General features: G+C 43.8%; 1 protein-coding gene across 1 annotated transcript in view; it reads right to left on the bottom strand.

Annotated features, from left to right (window-relative positions):
* ISY1 (ISY1 splicing factor homolog) overlaps positions 1–19,323 on the bottom strand; it is an 816,689-nt gene that overhangs the window by 544,928 nt on the left and 252,438 nt on the right. The gene's annotated exons all lie outside the window — the stretch shown is intronic.

Below are 19,323 nucleotides of genomic sequence, written 5' to 3' on the forward strand. Positions count from 1 at the left end.
GCACTTTAAAGAAAGGGGTTATGATGGTAAGAAGATAAATGACATTGTTCAATGCCAGAGACAATACAAGGAAACCAGGTTGTAACCCTGGGTATAACGAAAAGGTGTTACGGTATCACACACTAACAACAGCAATGATGGTGTGATTAGATTAATGTTCGCTTATAGTAGTAACATTTATGGGGTTTGTGACATAGGAAGAACTGGAAGATTTTATTAACAGATGAAAAGTTAAGGAAGGTCTTAGGTGACAAGCCCATCTTTGGGTTCAGAAGAAATAGAAACCTGAAGGATATATTAGGCAATGAGGGCATGGAAAGTTCCAAACAGGCAATGGTCGGCAGAGGGACCAGGCCATGTGGGGCTTGTAAAGCTTGTGGCAGTTTGAATAGGAATCCAGCTTTACACACTCGGTTACAGGGAGGGTCTATCATTTTGGGGCCAATGCCAGTTGCAATACCATGAATCTGGTTTACCTTGCCAATTGTCAGCGATGCACTTTTTACTATGTAGGCAAGACAAACTGTAAGTTTAAAACTAGACTTTTGAATCATCTGTCCACAACACGGACACAGAATGAACATAATGCCACACAGAATTAACATAATGCCTTGTTTAGGCATATTTTCAATAATGAGGGACATTATTTTATGTTTATGGCTATTTGGATAGTTAAAAAAAGGGTTTAGAGGGGGTGATATAATAAATGATACAGAATTAGAAAAAATAAAATGGATATTGGAATTGACAGCACATAGGTATCCTGGACTTAATGATGGGGTCCCTTTAAAACCCGCTCTTAAGAAACGAGGGGTACAATACTAGAATATGACTGGTTGCCATTTCTTTTAAGTATAGATGTTATGAATGTTGCTATTATCTGAAGAAGGGCATAGCCCGAAAGCGCTTATCTTGTACACATTGTTGTTTTATCGTTTCTGGTCACTAAACATTGGAATCCACTGGTGGTTGCTGATATTTTTTCGTTTTTGGGTACATTTGCTATGTTAAAAATGATTATGTAGTATAGATGTATACTTATGCAAACCACAGATACTTATTGTAGTTCAAAGTGTTTTACAATTCCATTCTGGTATTAAGCTAAGTGTACTAACAGATGACTGAAGGTAAAGAAAGTGATGAAGGGGGTTAAGGGATATACTACAGTCTACAGAGTCTGGAATGCCCAGGAAGGGAGGAAAGTACACTATGTGAAAAAGATTTTGTTTTATGTGAGATTTGACCTTCCCAGGCTGGGATGCGTAGCTACAAGGAATGTTGGGGGATAACATGTACTGGTACTGAAATACACAAGGTTGAAAAACAAGACTGGTTGCCAGGTCAGGTGGCTTGTATTTTTAAAACATTATTGTTACTAAAAAAAACATGGTTTCAGGTGGCTTGTATTTTTAAAACATTATTGTTACTAAAAAAACATGGTTAAGTGTTCACGTGCAGCACAAAGCGAGAAACAAGAGGGTCTGCAGAAACCCTATTTGTTAGTCAATAGGAAACGTCAAAATTCTGCATGCATGTTATCGATAAGAAATTAAATAAAAACTGAATTTTTTTGCTGCTTGGTGAAACTGATTTGAAAATTTTGTGAAGGCAGTCTCTCAGCACTGTGACTTATTCTACTACAATAAAAAAAACAATGATTGTACATCCTGAAGAGTTATTCTTGAGTCAAGACTTTTAGGTAATAAATGTTATTTATGTACATTTGAACAGAACTCTAACAAGATAAATGGAAAAAAAGTGGCCAGCAGCTGAATGGGCCAGCTGGAGTCCTGACTGCAGAATTTCAAGTGTACTTCAACTTTGGTTTCCATTGCATGCTTGAAGATTGTAACCTATGATCCTCAGAGAGAATTTAACTGTGATTACACAGAAACACATAAATGCTAACAACGGAACTGCTGAACCTTGGAGAAGTCTCTCTTCACCAAGATACAGCTATCTTTGAGTTAATAAATATAACTGAGAAGCAGAGGTGTGGGATTGCAGCATCCTCAAACACTAAGGGGTGCAGGGAGATTTCTCTGCCAAAAATAGTTTAAATGTGCAACAGTGACTTCAACCAGTTTGCCCTCATGTGTGATTAATCCCATATACATTTTCCTACTTTCAGGACTTATTATATCTATTCTCAAACTTCTGATAGGGCACTGTGGATCTTCAAACCCTGTGAACCGAAATGACAGTCTGACATATGGTGAATATCACAGTTAAGATGCAGAGTTTGCATACATGGGCTTTTTCAGCAAAGAAGTTGGTATCGTCTTTTTTGCTCAATGTCCTGCACATGGCCAAGAAGCAGCTTCAACCAGAAAGAAACTGAGACACTCAAACAGTAGAGCTACTAATACTGAACACCTTTCCACAAAAGTTATTCTTTGTGGCCTGAAAATGGGTAAGACAAATTGCTCTCGTTACCCTGGAAGACCCGCTAACACTTGTGGAAAGATGCATCACACTAATGCAATTGAACTCCTCAGAATTCCAGGTCCCAAAGTGTCTTTCCTAGACTGTTCTGTTCAAATTGAAAGCTGTTAAACAATAACATTAAATTAGACAATAATAACTCTGAACCAGAAGAAATACTTCTTGTACACTGTGGGGGGGGGGGGGGGGGTTACCTACCTCTCAGGGTTAAAATGAAAACAGGAAGCACAGTTTTACAGCAAATTCCCCTCTGCAAAAGAATTCCATGGATTGCAGTGCAAAAAAAAAGTTTTCAGACTGCCTCACTTTATAATACTGTGCACGATAAAGACTAAAAACAGCAGTCTGTTTGTACAGCTGAATTAATATACAGAATGTGTGTCATGAAATCATGTGCTAGTGCACAAATTCCAGATGTTTGTAACTCAAGTAGCTGCAGAGGCTCTTAAATTTTGCAAATATGGTATGTCTAGTCTCCAATGAGTTCATAAACAAGAACTTATGTGATTAAACGAGCCAAATTTTTCAAGGGACAGTGTACACAAATGTCAAGCTTACATTTAACACTGGGTACATGCAACTCATATCCTGCATCAGTGCTGTGCCCCAGTTTGTTCATAAGGTAATAATGGGAAAGGACCTTCCTTACTTTAAAGACATATGGCACTGGAAAACTCAGAATATAAGGAGCAGTCAAGATGAAAAACAACCTGGTGAAGGAATGGTCCTTCTCACAAGAAATTAGAATCCCCTAAAGAACAGAAAAAAGTCTGGTACTGGAAAAAGTATTCATAGAAGGTGACTGGTACCAGGTGTAACAAAGAGAAGAAACAGAGGGAACCTGTGTTATCTAAACATCAAATAAAGCAGCATAACTTTAGGGCAAAGTGCTTGCAGAAGTTTGAGAGACTACAAGTAAACAATGATGCGCAACAATGGTGCGCATAGGAAATCACACTGTGCTCTCAGTTTTTCAACTTCTATGGCAAATGGCAGTTTATATACTAACTAAAAGAATGGAATAAAATGTTAAGATAACTTTCACTACTCTAGCTCTATGGTCAGCCTCAGTAAGAAGCTGAAATCCCTCATAAAATCCTCCAAAGCTAGTTAAGAAAACAAAATCGCCACTGATTCTAAAGACAACCACAAAGTATTCCATAGCTATGTCAAGAATCTCAATGGCAGCACTCAGATCTGCTCTGAATTACAGCACAATGGCACTAAATATACAGAACCAACTGATATTGCCAACATCCTGGCAGATAGGTTCAGTGCTAACTTTACCCCCCCTCTCACCCCCTAAAGGGCCCATCTCTATACCAGAAGAATGCAAAGTTCCTGCAATCACAGCTGCACAGGTAAAAAACACACTTCAAAGCCAAGAACACAGCATCCATGGGACCTGACAACATCCCAGGCTGCGATCTACACGAACTACAGAACGAACTGGCACCCCACCTAAGTACAATGTTTAATCATAGCCTCACCTCAGGCTTTGTGCCCACTGGAATGGCGCACAGCAGTTATCCCACTCCACAAAGGAGGAGCCACCACGGACCCTGGGAAGTACCGCCCAATTAGCCTGACGAGCCTGGTCTGCAAGGCCATGGAACGTATTATCATGGAACTTATAAACAAAGACATTGGTAATCTCAAAACTCTTGACCCAACCCAGTTCGGGTTTGTAAAAGGCAGTTCATGTCACCTAAACCTGATGGACTTCTTTGAAGCAGTCATTAAAGCCGTAGAAGAGGGTAAGGTGGTTCACACAGCCTATCTAGATCTTGCCAAGGCTTTCGGCACCATCCCCCACTCTGGAATTATAGATAAACTCACTAAAATAGGTATAAATCCCTATGTCACAAGATGGGTTGCCAACTGGCTCACTGACAGAACCCACACTGTGAAAGTAGCAGACTCCAAATCTGACTTCAGACCAGTGACAAGTGGAGTACCACAGGGTTGAGTCCTGGGTCCTCTCCTGTTTGATATCTACTTCTCTGAAGTACAGGCGAACACAGAAGGTCTTTGGCTAATGAAGTTCGCAGATGACTGCAAACTAGGAGTCATAATTGAAACTTCAAATGATGTGGACATCCTACAAAAGAGCCTCACTGAGACAGATGCCTGGTGTCAAAGCCATGGCCTCAAGCTCAATACCAAAAAGTGCACTGTCATCCCCTTTGGTAAAAACTTTGTACCCATGAACTACCACATAGGCGGTAGTCTAATTAACACCGAAAGTATGACAAGAGACCTTGGGAGACAGGTGGACAGTAGTCTCTCCTTTGACAATCATATCACCACAGTAGTCAGGAAATCCTTCTACGTGGCACATCTCATCACAAAAGGTTTCTCATCCAGGAAAAAAAGAAGTCATTGTTCCCCCTCTACTTGTCACTCAGACCTATTATAGAGTACAATGCCCCCTTTGGTATGTACATCACAAGACATCTACAACAACTGGAAACACCTCACAAAGAGGATTACCGGTCTCAAACAGATGCCCTACGCAGACCGTCTCAAAAAACTCCAGCTTTACTCCATTGCATATCGCCTATTCAGAGGTGAGCTCTGCCTAACAAACAAAGCTGTGTCAAACCCAGGGCTGTTGGACATGCTCCACTTTAAAAAATCCCAATCCCTCCGAGCTACACGCTCTAGGGACCTAAACCTAGTCACCACAATAAACAGAACAAGCTGGAGGGATAGATTCCTGTCCCAGAGACTTCCCATACTCTGGAACAAACTACCTCTCCATATCAAACAAAGCTCCTCATTAGCACTCTTCAAGAAAAATACTGATGACTAAATGGGAAATTCACTTCTGTGGCTCTGCTCAACAGGGGCACAGGAAAATAATTTTCTTGGGTGGCGAAAACCAGGGTACCTTTTTGGCTAGGCTTATATAGGCCCTAGGGCTAATAGCCTAGTACCTACCTATGGGAGGTCAGTAGCAAAATTAGCACATAGTCATATATGTTGGGTGGCCAATCCTTTGGTAAGAAAAAGGAAATACAAAAGAAAGGCTCCTGATTATGTTCTTTTGGACAAGGATCTATAAGAAACTAGAATACTACATCATGCCTAGAATTGTTAGCATAATTCTCCAATTACTTCTGGGAACTATGCCAGTAACAGAAACTCAAGTCAAAAGTATGCTTATTGACCTAACAGGGTCTTCAACTATGACAGGGAAGGATTACCAGCTAGTTAAACTAAATTATGTCATCAGATATGAAAAAGTTATTCTCTTATGAATGAACTAAGCTAAGCCACTGGTATATGGTTAGCATTACTCTGTAGCTGGGATTGGTTAAAGAGGAAATCTATTTATTTATTGCTTTAGGTTTAACTTTGAAATTCTAATTGGGAATAACTCAAAGTGCAAAGAAAAAGGTTCCACAATGACAGAAAAATAATGCATACTTCTAAATAAAAAGCAGAAGATACAATGATTAAGAAAGGTGCAGGTACGTATGCTTGCACTCTGAGTACATTTTTTCCTGAGCATCACTTACAAGCACTGAGGCTTTTTGAAGCCATACGACATCTACAGCAACAACAGACACACAGTTTGCATACTCAGAGGAGTGTTAATTAAAAACACTATCTTCAGTATTTAAGCAGGTGAAAATGATACTTACCAGTAGCTTGGAGAGTGGCAACACTGACATATGTACCTTTTTAGTTTTTAATGCCAAATGATTTGCAGGCAGCAATAAGAGTTTTAAAGTATGAAACAGAATTCTCTGGCTACACCCTGATGACTAATGAATAAACACTCCAACTAAATTTGTTCAAAATACTAGCACCATAGAAAGAGCTATTCTTTGTGGATTATTCCTGCTTATGTTCCTGAATTCGCTTAATAAAGCCTGCTTTCAACTTGAGTGTTGGTGTCAAGCCTTTCTATAGTGCTAGCTGGTTTGTTATTTGGTTCTTGCAGTTTGCAAGCACTTGTCCGGATATACTTTTTAAGCTATTCTTTCATATCTGTGATACAAATATATTCCAGTGTTGTGTTATCTGCCAAACAACAGCAAACAGTAAGAACACAAATCCTTATCAGTTACAACTGAAGAAATGGAAAATGATGAAGTTTAAGGAAGCTTAAATCAAATAATGTCCAGATAATAGTTACAGGTACTGAATGGAGAAACTTGGACTGACAGCTTTCCTAAATAGCTCTGAACATGGCAGTACAACTGAAAATGCAAAGACAGATTGTGTTTGTTATCAGAACGGGAAAGAGGATATGTATGCATCAAGGAACCCATTTGACATATTGGGTTATGGCAGCCTAGTGTCAAGCACTACAAGTCAAACAAATCACTACAAACTGTTCCTAGAGACAGCCTACTGGAATACTTTGGTAAGTCATTAAAGGCACTCACTACTTCATGTCCTGCTTGCCCAGTCTTCCCTGATAGCCCCCACTGAACTGCTGCTGGTACCTTCTTTGAATATAAATAGCCCTAAAGTTGTAAAAGTTGTTAGAACCCTCTTTGAATGTAAAATTGTAACCAGTGGTACCCCACAGGGATCAGTCCAGGGCACTCTTCTGTTCAGCATTTTTTTACAGACATTCAAGCCAATATCCCAGAAGTGTGGTGGCCAAGATTGCTGAGGACTACAAATTGAGAACTTCCATCTGCTCCAAAGTCAGGGGCTGGCATAATGGGTAATGTGTTTACCTCACAAGCACAACATACAGGATTTGATTCTGAACTATAGACTTCATAGATACTCTTAAGACCACCAAGTCTTATGGCCATTTGTTCCTTGTCAATACCCTCCCTCATGCTGCATGTCCTTTTGCAGAGCAGCTATAGCAGTGAATCCTGGATTAAATTTGTGGCTACCCATCCTGTCATCTAGGTTATATTTAAAGGAAGACAGTGCACTGTTTAACATACAAAAGTTTATTGCAGAAGTTTGGGAGATGCTGGGTAATAAACTTGCTTCTCCCTCATATTTTATTTATCTCTTGGTGATGATTTAGGTCTCTAGAGCTATTACTGGTGGAAATATTGGCCTTGCAGAGATAGAGGAGGTACAGATCAACTAATAAGCAAAACATGGATCTCCCCTCAAATGTTTAAAAGACACTGAATAAAAAACAGAGCTTTCAGCCTTTCTTGGTTGCTCAGAGACTTTAAGCCTGTGATTTTTTTAGTTGGGAATCTTTGGGATCTTAATAATTGTTTGGTATAGTGAGATATATTCCAAAGAAGGCATGGCACTTGAAAATCTGCATGATTAATGATAAGTGCAAGGAAGAGATTACTTTCACAACTGTTATCACATGGTGGTCAAAAGAGAGGGGATTATCAACCCAAGTTCCTAGGTCTCTGATGTTATTTTCATTTTGTAGTGGTGTAAAACTATCATTGCTATGGCGTGTGTGTGTGTGTGTGTGTGTGTGTGTGTGTGTGTGTGTGTGTGTGTGTGTGTGTGTGTGTGTGTAACGGAATGCAGTGTACTTAAGAGTAACAAGCCGGATATAATGTCTTTCATTTTCCATCAGAATCAGACCTCAGCACTGGGCACAGTAAGTGGCTATCGCTGATGGTCTGTGCAGGGTGTGTGAGAGTAACAGACTAATGGCTCTGAGGCACAGCAAGTATTATGGCCACCCCATACTACTATGTTTTCTGGTAGAGTTCTTGCTTGTGGTTCTTTCTGTGTGGAGTATGCATGTCCTCCTTGTCTCTATGTGGGTTTTATCCAGTATCAACACTCCAAAGACATGACATAGATCAACTGGCATTTTTCCAGTTTGCCCATAGATAAGCATACAGTGTGAAAGACTAGGGTCTCTCTCTCTGCTGTCATAGACCTGGTTTGTAATGGACAGTGTCAGAATGTTTGTGCACATGTGAAAAATATCACTGATTTAATGTGGGCCCATATGTAGGGGGCATATACATAATTTCTGGATAGCAAATAAGATTTGATTTTTCCTGACTCATGATTTTTTTCCTGACTTGTGACTTTTGTTAAGACAATTACTGAATCAAAACATTGAGAAGAAATGTCTAAAATGAATCTTTGTGCATCTCGAAACTCATGGTTTCTGGTGGCCTAGTACCCCCCCCCCCCGACCAACAGTTTAATTTGGTTACTTCAATGCAGTCCTGGCCAGTTATAGTGTGATAAAAGGATGGAGTAAAAAGCTGAAAAATATGACAAAGCATTAAAAAGAAAAGGCAAGAAAAAAGGAACCCAGATGGTGTAGGAAAGTGGTGGGGGTGGGGAGGTGGGCAAGCAAGACAAGAAAGAATTATAACCTTGGGCTAAAGTTAATACCTCATATTATAAATTCATCTAATGCCTGTAGAAAAAGTACTTGCTTTCTACAATTCAGTGTTTGCAGCTTTGTACGTGCACTTCTAAACAAGTACAATGGGAAAATAAGAGGTTAGTATACAAAGTGGGACTATGCATCACTGAATGTTTACGGATATTCATGTTTAGTCAGCAGTAGCTCCCTCATCCATATCTGTTGCTGATATGCATACAGTGACTAAAATTACTTCACTGTTAAAAATAGCTCATAGCATAATTTGCTGTGTGGATATACACGTGTGTGTGTACGGAAATGTGCAAAGTTAATTATGAGATGGAGAAAAACAAACCGAAAGACAAGTGACAGGGCGATGGATCCTCTATATTAAAACGCACTTTAGCACTTTCGTCAATGGTATAAATTACTTCTTCAGAATGAAAAAACTCTACTTATATAATAAAGACTCATGTCCTCAATGAATCAATCGGCTTCAACCCAGCCTGTCTTAAAAACACAGTACATATATTGTTTTTAAACCTACTACAGAACATACACAATGGTTGCATTAGAATACTCTAAACAAAAAATACTTTAAAAAGCAAATTCAGCTTTCATTTTTAAAACACAACTAACAGAAATTACATCATTGAGTCCAGGGGGCAGACTATCATTGAACTTTATTTGCCACTTTAGTCCTTTATACTGCAAAAATAAATCAAAGTATCCCCACTCTTGGACCCATTTCAACTTTTTCCATAACCATGTATTTAAAATAACGTTCTGGGTGGTTTTTAACCTGTTTTGCAAGTGCATTCATTTCATCTAGCCTTGAAATATCATACTGGTGTTGGTAAATTCTCTTTCTAAATGGCCACTTGGTCTTACCAATATAGAACATTTGACATACTTGACACACTGCCATGTAAACCACCCCAGAAGTAAAACAATAACCTTTGATAGTGGTTTTAATATACTGACCAGTAGCTATTCTTACCCCTTCTCCTTCTAAAATAAAGTTACACTGGTGGCATCTTCCACATTTGTGCATACCCCTTTCAGCCACTCTAACATTATCGCTTTCCAGCAAATATTTATAACAAAGATCCTTCTTATAGACTATAGTAGGTTTATCTCGGATGAAGACAATGAAGTAGAGCTACTCAGATGGAACGTTATGGTGAGTACATAACTTCTTTATCTGAAGTAGTTTACTTCATTTGGTCTTCAACCTGTGGGACAGAGTCCCCAGCTACTAAACTCCTGGGTGGCCCTCATGGAAGAATATTCCGGAGCACCGCAGAACCAAAGGATGCTCTCCTTACAGAAGTCAAATCCAATTTGTAGTGAGACATAAAGATATGAGACGAGGACCAAGTAGCTGCAGAACAAATATCCAATGAAATTCTAGACCAAAAGGCCGCAGAAGTAGCCATGGACCTAGTGGAATGAGCTTTCACCTGACCCGGAGGAGACATGCCTTTGTCCTTATAGACCTGAAGGATGCATGAGGAAATCCACCTAGTAATAGTGACCTTGGAGATAGGTTTAACCAAAAAGGGTTTATAGAAGGACACAAACAGCTGATCGGCTTTACGGAAGTTTTTGGTCCTATGTAAAATTGTAACTGTCTATGAACATCCAACAAATGGAGTTTGTATTTTGTTAGCAAAATTAGGAAAGAAAACAGGTAAATTGATGGTTCGATTGATATTAACTTGTGATGCCACCTTAGGAAGAAAGGACGGATTGGTCCAAAGGGAAACCCTATCTTTATGGAAAATTACATATGGAACTTTGATGGACAAGGCTTGCAATTCTGAACAATTAGCAGAAGTGATAGCCACCAGGAATGCTGTTTTCCAAGATAAGAATTTTAGATCTGTGGTTGCAGCAGGATCAAAAGGTTGAGTGACTAAAGCTTGAAGAACCATAGTAAGGTCCCATAGGGGAACAGGATCCTTGACTGGGGGTGGGGGTGGGGCGTAACAGAAAAGCCCCTTTGACACAGGCTTCAGTCTGGAGGAGGCTAGTGAGGCCGAATTCTCACCCACATGAAAATGAGAAATGGCAGCCAAATTAACTCTGATAGTAGAAGAACTAGCTCCCTGTTGAAAAATATTGGCTAGGAAATCAAGAATGGCAGGAATAGGAGCCATGAAGGGGTCTAAACTCCTTTGAGAAGCCCAAAAGGAAAAACGTTTCCATTTGCTGTGGTAAACCTTCCCAGTTGAAAACTTATGAACAGCCACCAGAATAGACCTAACTGAAGAGGATAATTCAGGAGTCCTAGACATCATGGGAACTGGAGCAGCTAAGCTGTGAGCTTCAAACTGTCCAGGTTCGGATAAGGAACCACCGATGGGTGTGAAATCAGATCCTGAATGGGATCCAAGATCCAGGGCGGAGCAAGAAGATGAGACCAAAGGAAGGGAAACCATACATAGCGAGGCCAAAACGGGGCAATGAAGATCACTTTGCTCCCCAGTCAACGAGCTTTCTGTAGAAACCTCGGAATAAGAGATACTGGCGGGTAAGTATACAGAAGACCGGGAGGCCAAACATGGACTACAGCATCTCTGGAGGACTCCCCCGGGCAGGGGGTTCAGAGTGAAAAACTCACTGCACTTCGCGTTGGAAGGAGATGTAAAGAGATCGCAGCGAGGCTGACCCCACTCCAGGAAGATCTGCTCCACTACTGAACGATTCAGAGACCACTCGTAAGGTATCCGAATAGTCAGACCTAACCTGTCTACTAGAATGTTGGACCATCCCAGAATATGCATTGTTATGAGAAAATGACCAGTGGAGATCGCCCATTCCCACACTCTCATGGCCTCGCAACAAAGTGGTTAAGATCTGGTCCCTCCCTGTTCGTTGATGCACCAGACCACTGACATGTTGTCTGACTGAATTGCAATGGTGCCCAGAAAGGCATGGAGGGCCTGCAATGCCAAAAGGACCGCCCTCATCTCAAGAGCGTTTATGTGCAAGCTGGACTCTACAGGCCTTGGACCGTCCTGCCCGAACAATGCCCCCCCCACCTGAGTTGGGAGGAGTCCGTGGTCACTGTGGCTTGGACAGAGGCTGAAACAAGAGGTCATCCCTCCAGTATCTCCGGAGAGCACATCCACCACAGAAGGGACAACTGACAGACTCAACTGAGTTGTATGGGATATGATAATGGAAGATCCAACAGGGACCACTGCACAGCTAGTGTCCACTGTAGATTTCTCATATGTAACCGGGTGCACGGAAGAAGCGTTATGGATGCCACCATTGAACCTAAGGCCCTCAACACTGACTCTGCCGATGGAAGATGAGAACGGTAGATCAGAGAGACATGCATCCTCAGGTTTTGTACTCTCTCCAAGGTCAGGAAGATTTTGCATTGTAAGGTGTCTATCCTTGTCCCAATGTAGTCTATCACCTGGACAGGATTAAGAAGTGATTTGGATGCATTGATTGTGATCCCCAAATGCAGGGCGAGCTTTAAGAAATAATCCCTGACTTGGAAAAAATAGACGCCTGGTGGGAGCAGTGAGGAGCCAATCGTCCAGGTATGGGTAGACCCTGAATCCCCTGAAGCCTTAGGTGAGCCGCTACTACAGCCATCACTTTGGTGAACACCCTGGGGGCTGTGGTGAGACCAAAGGGTAGGGCTCGAAATTGGTAATGATTTGACTCCTAGCCGGAAGCGGAGAAACCTCCTAGAGTTTCTGTGCATCTTTATGTGATAGTAGGCATCCAGGAGATCTAACGAGCACATCCAGTCACTCTCTTGCAGGTACGGCATGAAGGACTGTAGTGTGACCATCCAGAATTTTTCTTTGGCAACTGACAGGTTCAGGGTAGATAGGTCCAGAATGGGCCTTAAGTCCCCCATTTTCTTTGGCACCAAAAAGAACCTGGAGTAGAAGCCCGACCTGGAGTGATCTGGGGGGACGGGTTCGATGACCCATTTTCCTAGCAGCTTGGAAATTTCCTGAGCTGCTGCCTCCCTTTGTATGGGTGGTAGGTCTGGGATGTGTTTGGGAGGAACCACAAAAGCAACAGTGTATCCTCTGGATATGATCTGAAGCACCCAGCGGTCTGATGTAACGGACTCCCATGCCACCAGGTGCAATGACAATCATCGCCTGACTGCCTCCAGAGTAGAGCAGTCAGGCAACCCCTCAGGGTTGCTGTCCGGTCTTGTCTGAGAAAGGTTCTTGAGACCCACAATTCCTCAGAACCCCTCTACCTCTGGGCCGGTGTCCATTCTGTCCCCCTCTGCCTCTGGGGGAAGAAGAGCCCTGAGTGTCCAGGGAATACTGTGACTTCCAGAACCACATCTTCTTTTGCACTCTCTGATTCCGGGAAAAGGATCTTTGAGGGTTCAAGAAGCAGATTCCGATGGCAGACAGTGTCTTCCTGTCCTTCTCACTCTGGACTAAAGTCTCTTTGACGGTCTTACCAAAGAGAGTACAGCCGTCATAAGGGGTATTGGCACAGTATGCCTTGAAATGTTCCGAAAACTGACATAGTCTGAGCCAGGCATTGCACCTCATGGACACGCCAGACCCAGCTGCCCTAGCCACTCCTTCAGTAGCATGTGAGAGGAGTCGCATGGACATGTTGGAGACTGCTTTCAAAGCGGCCATCCTCGTGGAGAACGAGTCCCTGTCCTCCTGCAACATGGACTTAGGGGGAGACTCAGCCAGCTCCTTGACCAGGTCGTGCTGGAGTCTCATGACATGGGCCAGGTAGTTCAGCACCCTAGCAGAAAAGGTTGCTGACACATAAACCCGCTTTCCTAAGCGGTCCATCATCCGCGACTCTCGGTCAGGAGGATTAACCGAGGAACTCTCTTGGGCTAGTTCCTTCTTTGTGGCTGCTGCTACCACCATGGCATCTACAGGGGAGCCCTTGTTCCATGCTGGCCTATCTGAAGGTGGACTCAAGATCTTATCAGGCCGTTTAGGGATTAGATCCACAGTGTCTGGCTCCTTCCTGGCCCGTGAGGTTACCAGGTCCACCAAGGGAATCTGCGGGAAGGGAGACCCAGGAAATAGATGGGCCCATGCTGAAAGCCTCCAGGAACATGGACTCGTCAGAAGACGGTTTGGGGGTGGACCAACCTCCCCATTGGTGAAAGATTTCCATGATGTCTCCAAAGGAGACATCCTCGGGAGGTGACCTGGGGGAACCTTCCCCATTATCCAAATCCGTGTTCTCAGTGAGGGACTCGGGAGAGTCCAAGTGCCTCCTCTTACACATATGCTTGCGAGGCACGTCTCCGGTGGGGCTCTCTGGAGGGAACTCGGAAGCCACTTGTTCCTCAGGGGGAACCATCTGGGGCTCCTCGAGCACGGCCTGTCCCTCTGGTAAAATGATGGGATTTGTAGATAGAGCCGAGGGGGTCAGGGCGGAGTCTGAGGGGATAGTCAAGAGTCTTGATCCAGCAGAGAGAACCCTTTCTACCACGTCGAACGCCAAGGGAGAACGAACCTCCTGGGGAACCAATAAGGAAGCCTGTTGTCCAGGATCCGACGTGAGAATTGGAGCCATGCCTGAAGTGGATGGAGCTCTGAGGGAGGGAACTTGGCCTGACAAAGCCAGAGCCGATGAAAAAAGTTCCACGCCCTCGGATCGGACACCCAAGCTCTAGCGCTGAGAGCGGCTCGGATCTTAACTGGTCAGATCCAACAAGTTCCATGCAGCTGTCGGCTTTGAGGAAGCAGGTACCATCGGTGCCGACCCCCTGACTAAGGTCATCCTCGGATCTGAGTACTCTGAACCTGGTGGACGGATCAGAGAAGGAGAAATCGGTGTAAAAAAAGGAAGTGAGCTCCCCCCTCTGGAGGGAGAGGGGGCTGGCAAGATCCCCATCTGGATATGAGTAGGAATGAACCTCCTCATCATTTTATCCATATCAACTTCTGATATCCGCGTGGACCATGACGAGGCCACTGACTCTGACCTTGCGAGTCGAGGAACTGAGGCCCTAGATGGGGAATGTATCTCCTCCAGCTCCGGGGAAAATCTCGGCGATCGGAGCCGAGGGGAGTCACGGATCCTATGCTGACTTTTGGCGGGAGAAGGGAGGTCCGGGGACCTCTTACGTTTGTTAGATCTGTGAGATTTTGGCTCTCTCTCCTTCTCTCTGCCCCTTTTTTGTTCCACTTCCACAGGCTTTGAAACAGGAGGTTGAGTCCCAGCCTGGGAGGGGGAGAAGCAAGGGCGAGAGGAAGGAGAGGCGGCCACAGCAGCCGCCGTGACCGAAGCTGAGGACAAGGCAACCACTTCAGAAGTGGGAAAAAAGCCTTTCATGGTCAACTTAGCCTTCCTATCCTTAATAACGCATGGTTTAAAACCCGCGCATATAGTGCAGTCAGTACTTAGATAGGCAACACCCAAGCACATTACACAAAGAGTGTGGCCATCTGCTGGAGACAATTTATGGCCATACTCAGTGCATCTTTTGAATACAGGCTTATCAGCCATGCTTCTATCCAGCCACTCAAACAAGACAGGGAAAAAAGGAGAGAAAAATACAGTTTTCTCACTTAAACCACTCACCACACTCAAGTCACACAGAACACATTGAGGGGGGAGGTGAAGCAAAGCACACTACCAACTAATGCTAAACTATAACAGATCAATTTCATGATGCACCAGCGAGGGGAGGAGAAGAGGGAACCTACACTAAAACACTATACTAATTTCAGAGAAAAAAAAGCTGCTTAAAAGCAGAAATAACCCATTTATGACTCAGAGCTCAGGAGATCATGATACTTCAGTATGCCGCGGCAAATGAGATTTGGGGGTTGGAAGGTAGTGGAGGTGTACTATGGGTAAGGGGAGGAGCTTGGAGCAGATGCTAGTGAGATTGCCGGCTCGGATCCAGTATCCCACAGGTTGAAGACCAAATGAAGTAAACTACTTCAGATCTAACTTTCAGTCACAAGGACTGTGGATGTTGAAATAAAGTAATGAAAAGGGTCTATATTACCATATCGAATGGCAAGAATCTTGAATGCTGATATTAGGGAAAATGCAGGTAAATTAACTTGTTTTTTGGGGGTCGCGGTACAGTGAGGATTGGAATATTTGCCCTTTCCTCATTGTAGTGCTACCTCGGAGATGAAATATATATTTAGCGGGGGGTGTGGGGGGCACAGCCCCCCAAAACAGCAAGTTTGTTTACCTGCACTTTTGCTAATATCAGTGTTAGAGATTCTTACCATTCGATATGGTAATATAGACCCAATGAAAATGTTGTTTGAGAGCAGAGCTTGTGTTAAGAATGTGTCTAAAGTAAATAAGTGTGAAAGCTAAAAGTACAGAAAAAAGAGCAATCAGAAATAATTGGAAATCTCAAAAGAAAAATGTAAAATTAATAACCAAAGTGCAGTGTTTTTACACTGGCCTAAACATCTGAAGCACTGGATCTGAATGGGGTTGAAGTGAAACCACTGCTGTGTAAACTGCTTAGTTACTCTGATCCTCCTGTGATGCAAAAGGGTTAATAAGTAATTATGCATGAACAAAAGAATTAAAACTACAAGATTCAGTTGCAGACATTCGATCTAGCAAACATACCTCTCTGTTTGGGTCATCTGACTTGTCAGAGGCCAAGCATAGTGTGACTGCACAGTAATATGTTAACCAGAAAACATCCAGATTAACTTTTTTTATTATTTTATTTTACATTTGTTAACCGGGAAAGTCCGACTGGATGCATATCCATTTTCAGCGGAGGCCCGGGGAGAAAAGCTCCAAGTAACAGATAAACATTTAAATAAAGAAGTTATGTACTCACCATAACGTTCCATCTGAGTAGGTACTTCATTTGTCTGCAACCTGTGGGTATCGGATCCGAGCCGGCAGCTTACCAAGCTCCAAGATCCGAGCTCCTAGCTCCTCCCCCTACCCATAATCCCCTGCTACCAAGCACATTACCTCAGATTGTTTTTTTTGCCTTACCAACCTGAAAACATGAAAAAATCAACTGCAAAGGTGATCAGAAAATCCCGAAAGGTTTGGGGGATGGCAGGGGGGGGTCGGTTGCAGACAAATGAAGTACCTACTCAGATGGAACGTTTACATAACTTTTTTATCTGAAGTAGTTACTTCATTTGCTCTGCAACCTGTGGGACAGAGTCCCCAGCTACCTTATAAGAACCTGGGTGGTCCTTACGGAAGGATATTCCGAAGCACCGCTAAGCCAAAAGAAGCCCTACTTCTCGAAATCACATCTAATTTATAATGAGAAATGAACGTATGAGAAGAGGACCAAGTAGCTGCTGAACATATGTCGTCCACTGGAACCCTAGACCAAAAGGCTGTAGAGGTGGCTACAGATCTTGTAGAATGAGCACGGATACTAACCAGGGCTGGTTTGCCAGACGATATATACCCCTGAATAATACACTGACGGATCCAATTTGCTACAGTGACTTTGGAAATGGCTTTACCCATGGCTGACTTTGCATACGAGACAAACAACTGGTCCGACTTGCGAAACTCTCTAGTCCTATGCAAGTAGAAACGCAGCTGTCTGTGTACATCCAATTTGTGTAACGTGTATTCTCCCTTGTTCTGAAATGTTGGAAAAAACACTGGTAGATTTATCGATTGATTTATATTTGCTTCTGAAGCAACCTTAGGCAAGAAAGATGGGTTAGTCCTGAGGGACACTCTATCTTTGTGAAAGAAAAGGTAAGGAGGTTTCACACACAAGGCTTGTAATTCTGAAACCCTTTTGGCCGAAGTAATAGCCACTAAGAAGGCTGTTTTCCATGACAAGAACTTCAACGGAATTGAGGCCACAGGTTCGAAAGGTGGACTCGTCAAGGCTTGCAAGACTAAAGTGAGATCCCATGGGGGAACCACAGACTTTATCGGTGGATTTAAAAGGAAGATGCCTCGTAAGAAGGTTTTGCACAACTTTGTAGATGCTAAGGAACCTATGCCATCACCCACATGAAAATGGGAGATGGCCGCCAATTGCACCTTAACCGTAGAAGTGCTTGCTCCCTGTCAAAAGATCAACGAGAGGAAGCCCAGTATGGTCGGAATAGGGACAGTAAATGGGTCCAAGCCCTTATCTTTGGCCCAAATGGAAAAACTTTTCCATTTACTGTTGTAAAGTTTTCTGGTAGATGGCTTATGAGCCGCAACCAGAATGGCCTTAACGGGAGATGAGATACCAGGAGTCCTAGCCATTAATGGAACTGGATCAGCCAAGCCGCAAGCTTGAGGTTGACCAGGTTCGGTGTTGGTCAATTCACGGGATGAGAGATCAGTTCTGGACTGGGATCCAGAATCCACAGAGGAGCCACACTGTGAGACCGCAGAAAGGGGAACCAGATCTGCCGAGGCCAGAATGGGGCTATGAGGATAACTCTGCTCCCCAACCGACAGGCTTTCTGAATGAATTTCATCATGAGTGGAAGGGGGGGGCGGTAAGCATAAAGGAGCCCGGGAGGCCAAGCATGGACGAGAGCGTCTCTGGGGGTTTCCCCTCTGGGGGGGAATTATTGCGAAGTACTCGCTGCATTTTGTGTTTAAAGGAGACGCAAAAAGATCGCAGTGAGGCTGACCTCATGTGTGGAAGATCTGCTTCGCAACAGATGGATTCAGAGACCACTCGTACGGAGTGAGAAGCACCCGACTTAGCTTGTCCGCTAATAAGTTGGATCGTCCCGGGATGTGAGTTGCTACCAGAAAACGGTTGGTGGAGATCACCCATTCCCAAACTCTCATGGCCTCTCGACACAGGGGGTAGGATCTGGTTCCTCCCTGTTTGTTTATATACCAGACTACAGACATGTTGTCTGTCTGGATCGCAATAGTCCCCAGGGGAAGAAGGTCGTGGAGAGCTTGCAACGCCAAAAGCACCGCCCTCATCTCTAGGACACTGATATGCAATGCGGTCTCTAGGGGAGTCCACGTGCCTTGAACGTACCTGCCTGAACAATGCCCCCCCCACCCGAGGCGAGAAGTGTCCATGGTCAACGTGGCTTCGACCGGGGGGATCACAAAAGGCCTCCCTTCTCTGAGTTCTCGCTCATGCAACCACCAAAGAAGGGAGTCCCTGCAAACTCTGCTCAGCGGTATCGGCGTGTTCAACGGGTGGAGCAAGAGGGACCATTGGACTTGAAGGGTCCATTGTAATATTCGCATTTGCAGACGGGCATGGAGAGAAAGACCGATCGCTGCTGCCATAGACCCTAGTGCCCTCAGGACTAACTCCGCTGGAGGAGAAGGACTCTGGAGAAGGGCTAACACCTGATAAGACAAGCTGTTCAGTCTGACAGATGTTAGAGTAGCTCGAGAGATTCGAGTATCCAACCTGGCCCCTATGAATTCCAGGGCTTGAGTGGGGCACAGGCAGGACTTCTGCAGGATTACTGAAATGCCTAGGTTGTGGGCTAGAGTCAGTGCGTAATCTCTCGCTACAGAGAGCTGATGCCTGTTGGTCACGGTAAGGAGCCAGTCGTTTAGATACGGGAAGACCTGAATGCCCTGAAGTCTCAGGTGGGCTGCAACCACCGCCATGACTTTGGTGAACACTCTGGGGGCTGAGGTGAGGCCGAATG

This window comes from Protopterus annectens, chromosome 7.part0, assembly GCF_019279795.1.
Source record: "Protopterus annectens isolate FY-2018-M chromosome 7.part0, PAN1.0, whole genome shotgun sequence".
Classification (NCBI taxonomy): domain Eukaryota; kingdom Metazoa; phylum Chordata; order Ceratodontiformes; family Protopteridae; genus Protopterus; species Protopterus annectens.